Source organism: Triticum urartu, chromosome 4A (genome assembly GCF_056163025.1).
Source record: "Triticum urartu cultivar PI428250 chromosome 4A, HENAU_Tu73, whole genome shotgun sequence".
Taxonomy (NCBI): Eukaryota; Viridiplantae; Streptophyta; class Magnoliopsida; order Poales; family Poaceae; genus Triticum; species Triticum urartu.
In genome coordinates, this window is record NC_141876.1 from 231,729,732 (window position 1) to 231,738,561 (window position 8,830).

An 8,830-nucleotide genomic window follows, 5' to 3' on the forward strand; every position below is an offset into this window, starting at 1 on the left:
CAGAATAGCACCATGTTCTTCATATAGAGAGTCTCTTGAGTTATCACTTTCATATACTAGTGGGAATTTTCATTATAGAACTTGGCTTGTATATTCCGATGATGGGGTTCCTCAAATGCCCGAGGTCTTCATGAGCAAGCAAGTTGGATGCACACCCACTTAGTTTCCAGTTTGAGATTTCATACACTTATAGCTCTTAGTGCATCCGTTGCATGGCAATCCCTACTCCTCACATTGACATCAATTGATGGGCATCTCCATAGCCCATTGATTAGCCGCGTCGATGTGAGACTTTCTCCCTTTATGTCTTCTCCACACAACCTCCACCATCATATTCTATTCCACCTATAGTGCTATATCCATGGCTCACGCTCATGTATTGCGTGAAAGTTGAAAAGGTTTGAGAACATCAAAAGTATGAAACAATTGCTTGGCTTGTCATCGGGGTTGTGCATGATTTGAATATTTTGTGTGGTGAAGATGGAGCATAGCCAGACTATATGATTTTGTAGGGATAACTTTATTTGGCCATGTTATTTTGAAAATACATGATTGCTTTATTAGTATGCTTGAAGTATTATTGTCTTAATGTCAAATGATAGACTATTGCTTTGAATCGCTCGTGTCCTAATATTCATGCCATGATTAGATTACATTATCAAGATTATGCTAAGTAGCATTCCACATCAAAAATTATCTTTTTATCATTTACCTACTCGAGGACGAGCAGGAATTAAGCTTCGGGATGCTGATACGTATCCATCGTATCTATAATTTTTGATTGTTCCATGCCAATATTCTACAACTTTCATATACTTTTGGCAACTTTTTATACTATTTTTGGGATTAACATATTGATCCAGTGCCTAGTGCCAGTTCCTGTTTGTTGCATGTTTTCTGTTTTGCAGTAAATCCATATCAAACGGAGTCCAAACGGGATAAAAACTGACGGAGATTTTTTTTGGAGTATATGTGATTTTTGGGAAGAAAAATCAACGCGAGACGATGCCCGAGGGGGCCACGAGGCAGGGGACGCGCCCTGGGCCCTCGTGGCCACCCCGTAAGGTGGTTGATGCCCTTCTTCCGCCGCAACAAAGCTAATATCCGGATAGAGATCGTGTTAAAATTTCAGCCCAATCGGAGTTACGGATCTCCGGGAATATAAGAAACGATGAAAGGGCAGAATCTGAGAACGCAGAAACAATGAGAGACAGAGAGACAGAGAGACAGATCCAATCTCGGAGGGGCTCTCGCCCCTCCCATGACAGAGAGAACAGAGGGGAAACCCTTCTCCCATCTAGGGAGAAGGTCTAGGAAGAAGAAGAAGGAGGGGGGCTCTCTCCCCCTCGCTTCCAGTGGCGCCGGAACGCCGCCGGGGGCCATCATCATCACCGCAATCTACACCAACACGTACGCCATCTTCACCAACATCTCCATCACCTTGCCCCCTCTATATACAACGGTCCACTCTCACGTAACCCGCTGTACCATCTATTTGAATATGGTGCTTTATGCTTCATATTATTATCCAATGATGAGTTGCCATCCTATGATGTCTGAGTAGATTTTCGTTGTCCTATCGGTGGTTGATGAATTGCTATGATTGATTTAATTTGCTAGTGGTTATGTTGCTGTCCTTTGGTGCCCATCGTATGAGCGCGCACGTGGATCACACCATAGGGTTAGTTTTATGTTGATAGGACTATGTATTGGAGGGCAAGAGTGATAGAAGCTTCAACCTAGCATAGAAATTGATGCATACGGGATTGAAGGGGGACCAATATATATTAATTCTATGGTTGGGTTTTACCTTAATGAACGTTAGTAGTTGCGGATGCTTGCTAATAGTTCCAATCATAAGTGTATAGAATTCCAAGTCAGGGATGACATGCTAGCAGTGGCCTCTCCCACATAAAACTTGCTATCGGTCTAGTAACATTGTCAATTTCTTAGGGACAATTTCACAACTCCTACCACCACTTTTCCACACTCGCTATACTAACTTTATTGCTTCTTGACCTAAAACATCCCCTACTTTTTATTTACACTCTCTTTATTATCTTGCAAACCTATCCAAAAACACCTACAAAGTACTTCTAGTTTCATACTTGTTCTAGGTAAAGCGAACGTTAAGCGTGCGTAGAGTTGTATCGGTGGTCGATAGAACTTGAGGGAATATTTGTTCTACCTTTAGCTCCTCGTTGGGTTCGACACTCTTACTTATCGAAAGAGTCTACAATTGATCCCCTATACTTGTGGGTTATCAAGACCTTTTTCTGGCGCCGTTGCCGGGGAGCAATAGTGTGGGGTAAATATTCTCGTGTGTGCTTGTTTGCTTTATCACTAAGTAATTTTTATTTGCTGTTATAAGTTGTTTTCTATCTTTAGTTATGGATATGGAACACGAAATACCAAATAAATTAGGTGTACCTGCTACTCATGGAGATGGGGAACCTCCTAAAACCCTCGATGCTGGTTATGTGAAAAATATTATGCACTACTTTGATAATCTTGAGAAAACCCCATTCAATTATGTAATGGGAGACACGTTGGATCAATGCGAATACTTTAGGGATTATCGCCTGACTCAAAAAGGGAAACTATTATGGGATCAAATTCATATGTTGCATTGGTATGCTCAGGAACTATGCTTGAGATATGATTATACTTGTTGCTCTAGGATGAAGGCTCCACACCTTTCCTTTTCATGCAAATTTAATGATGATAAAACCTTGGCTTCTTATGCTAATGGTATATATGATTACTATGATGTGGAACAAATAGAACAATTTGTTCTACCTTTAGCTCCTCGTTGGGTTCGACACTCTTACTTATCGAAAGAGGCTACAATTGATCCCCTATACTTGTGGGTTATCAAACAACAGGAGTGTTGTGTCAATTTTTGGGATTTTTCAGGGTTCGTTTGGACATTTTTATGCATTAATTGAGTTTTCAATGCATTTATGTGCATAATTAAAATTTGAATTACATGCACACGCTCTAATGCATATAAATTGGTTGAAAATTCAAATCTATGTCCTTGGTTGCATGCTTAGGTCCCATGCAAGAAATGGGAATGATTGTCAAACACCCTGCCACCATCACTCGGCCGCAAACATTGAGATACCTTGTTTTTAAATTCTAGTAAATCCAAAACTCGTCTAAAATTCATGAAACTTGGCATGCTATTATGGAGTGTCATCAACATGCCATGGTAAATTTTTTGTCCCATTTGGGGCAGGTTTGGGTATATGCTTCTCACAAAAACCAGAGCTTCTCACAATTAGCATGATGGTTTCGGTAGGGAACGTCCCACCTTTGGGGACGAAACGATATCCATTGCCTCTTATCGCTTTCAAAAATTTTCTCGTGTCAACATAGAACAACAGGAGTGTTGTGTCAATTTTTGGGATTTTCGGGGTTCGTTTGGACATTTTAATGCATTAATTGAGTTTTCAATGCATTTATGTGAATAATTCAAATTTGAACTACATGCAGTTGCTCTAATGCATATAAATTGGTTGAAAATTCAAATATGTGTCCCTGGTTGCATACTTAGGTCCCATGCAAGAAATGGGAATGAATGTCAAACACCCTGCCACCGTCACTCGGCCGCAAACATTGAGATACCTGGTTTTTAAATTCTAGTAAATCCAAAACTCGTCTGAAATACATGAAATTTGGTATGCTATCATGGAGCGGCATCAACATGTTGTGGTAATTTTTTTGTCCCATTTGGGGCAGGTTTGGGTATAAGTTTCTCACAAACTAGAGCTTCTCACAACAAGCCTGATGGTTTCGATAGGGAACGTCCCACCTTTGGGGATGTGACGCCCGAGACCAGAGCTTCAGATGCCTTCCAGGGTTTCCGGATTTTCATCGTGTGATTTGTTTGGTCCGTTGCTTTTCATCTTTGCATCATGTGCATTGCATCATGTCTTCTTGCACCTCTTCTTAAAACTCAACAAAATAAAAATGCATAGATCTTTGATCTATTTAAATCGAGGGATATTCACTATGGTGATTACTCTTTAAAACATATTCTCCCAATATTTTAGGGAGCTATATAAATTATATTCCAATAATTTTGAATCACCCATAACACACGTGCAGATAATCCCATGCCTTTCTGCTTCGAGTTGATATCCAAACCTTGCCGAAAATTATTTCTTCTTTTTTTTTGAGGCTCCTCCAAAAGTGTCAACATTTTTGGACCTTCCCAAACCTCACTACCTATTCAAGTCATTTGGAATTAATTTCAAATGAGTTTGAATTCAACTTCAACCGCGTGCCCACTTCTATTTTGCGGGATCAAGCTCATTTTTACAAGTCCGGGGAAATTATCCCTATGCGCAAAATCCTTTCCTAACCCTCTCCTTCCTTTCCCTCTCTCGATTTTCTTTTCTGCTAAAGGATATAAGAGATAAGAGAGAGAGAGAGAAGCCCAGCCTAGGCCTAAGGCCCAGCCACCAGTCTCCCTAGGCGCCGCCTCCCTCTCCACTAGGCCCATCTCTCCCCGCTACCCACCTGGGCCTCACAAACTCCAGTATCGGCCCACAGCTAAGGCCCGAGCGAACCCTAGCCTATCTCCCTCTCGTTCCCTGGCCCGATCCTCCTCTTCCCTCGTGCCCATCATTCCCTCGTGCCTCCAGGGAACCGCATCCCGATCCCCATCTCCTTCGATCCCATCTCTCCCTCGCAGCCACTCACTTTCCTCGTTCATCTCCTCCCTCGCCCTCTCTCTCGTTCCATGCTCGCGCCACCAGAGACGAACGCAGCTGCCGCCTCCCAATCCGGCGTCCCACGCCTCCTCCGCCTTCGATCCGGTGCCGCCGGAGGCCACCAGCGTCGCCTAGGCGCCGCGGCTCCTCCCCAGCGCGCCTCCTTCCTCCCGCATCGGCCTCTTCCCTCCTTGCTCCAACGCCATGGAAACAGGACGCCGCTCCGGACAAGCCTCGTCGCCGGCCGTCCTGAACCGTGGAGCCGTGGCCGGATCTGGTTCTCCCAGACGCCCGCAAGACCTCGGCCTCACCCTGCTCGTCGCCGGAGTCCCAGCTCCACCGCCTCGTTTCTTTAGCGCCGCTACCTCCCTCTGCCTCATCTAGGAGACAAGCACAATGCCACGGAACCCCCGTCGCTGGCCAAGACCCTCCTCGCTGCTGGCCTCGTGCAGAGCCCCTCCTCCTCACGGCCTTAGGGCCCGTCGCTGCCCCCATGTTGCTGCTGCTTCGTTGCCCGCCTCCCATTGATGATCGGGGCTGCATGTTTCGGTTCGCCAAGTACCACCACACCCGAGTCTTTGCCTTGCTTCATTTTGGGATTGAAGACCGAGACGAGACCGCCAAGATGTATCCTGGTGTCGCCGAAGACATGTGAACGTCTACACGACGACCGCCGAGTACCTCTTCACAAGTACCCCTACGCGCGAAGATGCCAAGACCGTTTCGGGATTCACCAAGTACCACTACGGCCGGAGACCTCGATGTCCGACGCCTAAAACGATCACCGAACCGGAGATTACGCCAAGTACTAGGTCAACGAGAACCGCCAAGTTCATCTTCCTCCGTCTCCGAAATTGCCAAGTACCACGATGATACGAGAACCACTACCGTCGACCCGCAAAGAACCCGTGGACGTCAAGTCCCTCGTCGTGATCCCGAACATCTACGGAAAATTGTGCAACTAAGAACGTGAACGACTACCGTCGCCATGAGAACGTCTACTTCCTGCAACGAACCGTGAACATCTACTTCCTCTACCATCGCCGAGTACCACTACTTCCCACGACGATCATGAACGACTACACCGCTTGACCCGAACCGCTCCGATAACGCACGCTTCGAAGGTATAACCCCGAGGCGACCGTCGTGAACGAATGCATGTGTGATGTATGAGATGCTCGTGCTTGCACCGTGCTTGATTTCTCGGTGCACATTGCCCTCTTTTACCTTGTCACCATCATGTGGGAACCCGGTAACCGGGAGCTCCCCACCTTCTATCGCATGTCACGCTCCCGTCGCACTTTCTTTGCACCGGGATCTCAATCGAGTTACCGGAACCGGAACGTTGCCGTGGCACCATTTCGTTATCGTTGCCGTGGCTCCCCTTTTCATTTCCGCCATGATGATGAATGCTTCTTAATATGCTCTTGTCAACTTTTCTTAAAATTGCATAAAACTTGAGCATGTCATCGGCATCATGTTAACAACATTAAGATGGCTTAAATTATTGTTGCACCTAATTACTAATGCATGTGGGGATTTACCGGATTTGTTGTTTGCATATCCGGCCCCATTTAAATTGCTTAGATTGTGTAGTTTACTCATGTTTCACCTCTTGCCATGTTAACCAACCTTTAATATTGTTGAGTACATAACCGGGAGAGAACTAAATAAGTCATGTGGTGTTTTCTTCAATATGCAACTTCGTTGCATATTGAGCTCCACTTAATTTGTAGGATTGCTTGTGCACTTTGCCATGCCATGCATATTAAACCGGACATGCATCATACTTGGTTGTGCATCATGCCATGCTTATGTGGTGGTTGTTTTACTTTGTTGTTTGCTTCTTTCCGGTGTTGCTTCTTCGGGTTAGTTCCGATAACGTCACGTTGGTGAGGATCCATTCGACTACGTCCGTTTGCCTTCTTCATGGACTCGTTTTTCTTCCTTGCGGGATTTCAGGCAAGATGACCATACCCTCGAAATCACTTCTATCTTTGCTTGCTAGTTGCTCGCTCTTTTGCTATGCCTATGCTGCGATACCTACCACTTGCTTATCATGCCTCCCCTATTGTTGAACCAAGCCTCTAACCCACCTTGTCCTAGCAAACCGTTGTTTGGCTATGTTACCGCTTTGCTCAACCCCTCTTATACCGTTGTTAGTTGCAGGTGAAGATTGAAGTTTGTTCCTTGTTGTAACATGGAGATGTTGTTCCTTGTTGGGACACGTTTACTTCTTGGGATATCACAATATATCTTATTTAATTAATGAATCTATATACTTGGTAAAGGGTGGAAGGCTCGGCCTTATGCCTGGTGTTTTGTTCCACTCTTGCCGCCCTAGTTTCCGTCATATCGGTGTTATGTTCCCGGATTTTGGGTTGCTTACGCGGTTGGGTTATAATGGGAACCCCTTGACAGTTCACTTTGAATAAAACTCCTCCAGCAAGGCCCAACCTTGGTTTTACCAGTCGCCACCTAGCCTCTTTTTCCCTTGGGTTAGCCCAGCCCAAGGGTCATCTTTATTTTAAACCCCCGGGCCAGTGCTTGTCTAAGTGTTCGTCCAACCCAGAGCACCATGCGGGGCCGTCCCTTGGCAACTTGGGTTACGTTGGCTCCCATACGCTTAGCTTATCCGGTGTGCCCTGAGAACGAGATATGTGCAGCTCCTATCGGGATTGTCGGCACAGCGGGTGGTCTTGCTGGACTTGTTTTACCATTGTCGAGGATGTCTTGTAACCGGGATTCCGAGTCTGATCGGGTCTTCCCGCTAGAAGGAATATCCTTCGTTGACCGTGAGAGCTTGTGATGGGCTAAGTTGGGACACCCCTGCAGGGATTTGAACTTTCGAAAGCCGTGCCCACGGTTATGGGCAGATGGGAATTTGTTAATGTCCGGTTGTAGAAAACCTGAAGTTGACCTTAATTAAAATACATCAACCGCGTGTGTAGCCGTGATGGTCTCTTCTCGGCGGAGTCCGGGAAGTGAACACGGTGTTGGAGTTATGCTTGACGTAGGTTGTTCTAGGATCACTTCTTGATCATAGTTGTTCGACCGTGCTTTTGCCTTCTCTTCTCGCTCTCTTTTGCGAATAGGTTAGCCACCATATATGCTAGTCTCTTGCTGCAGCTCCACCTCATACCTTTACCTTACCCATAAGCTTAAATAGTCTTGATCGCGAGGGTGTGAGATTGCTGAGTCCCCGTGACTCAGAGATACTTCCAAAACTAGTTTGCAGTTGCTGATGTTACCAAGCAGGTGACGCAACCAAGCTCAAGGAGGAGCTCGATGAAGATCTTGTCCTTTATGTTGTTTCGTTCTAGTTGATCAGTAGTGGAGCCCAGTTGGGGTCGATCGGGGATCTGTGTAGCATGTGGGGTAGTCTTCTTTTATTTTGGTTCCGTAGACGGACCTTGATTGTATCTGGATGATGTAATGCTTTATTCATGTAATTGTGTGAAGTGGCGATTGTAAGCCAACTATGTATCTTTTCCCTTATTGTATTACATGGGTTGTTTGCGAAGATTACCACACTTGCGACATTGCTTTCAATGTGGTTATGCCTCTAAGTCGTGCTTCGACACGTGGGAGATATAGCTGCATCGAGGGCGTTACAAGTTGGTAATCAGAGCCTTCCCCGACCTTAGGAGCCCCCTGCTTGATCGAATCGCTGGCGTTAGTGAGTCTAGAAATGTTTTGAGTCATTTAGGATTATATATATCAGAGAGTTTAGGAATTCTTTTTACTCCTCAGTCCCTTCGTCGCTCTGGTGAGGCATTCTGACATAGAGTTTTGACTCTTCTCTTCTCAAATTTCACTAAAATTTTTTTAGGATCACGCGGGTATCTTGGAATCGTTTCGATGGTTTTGTGATGAGAACATTGTTCTTGGTGCCTCCTGACATTTAGGGGTTGTGGCAGTGTCCCGGGGAGTTGAGCTCCGAGGTGTTGTCGTCACAATTTTATCGTTGCAGTTCTGGAATACCTGAGTTTAGTTTCGCCGACATCGAAAATCTCTTTTATGCAGTTGGTGGTGAGATAACCTCGACGCCACCCAGTACTAGGGCGGGAGTTCGGGAGTATTGCCATAACTCGTATAACAGATGCTTT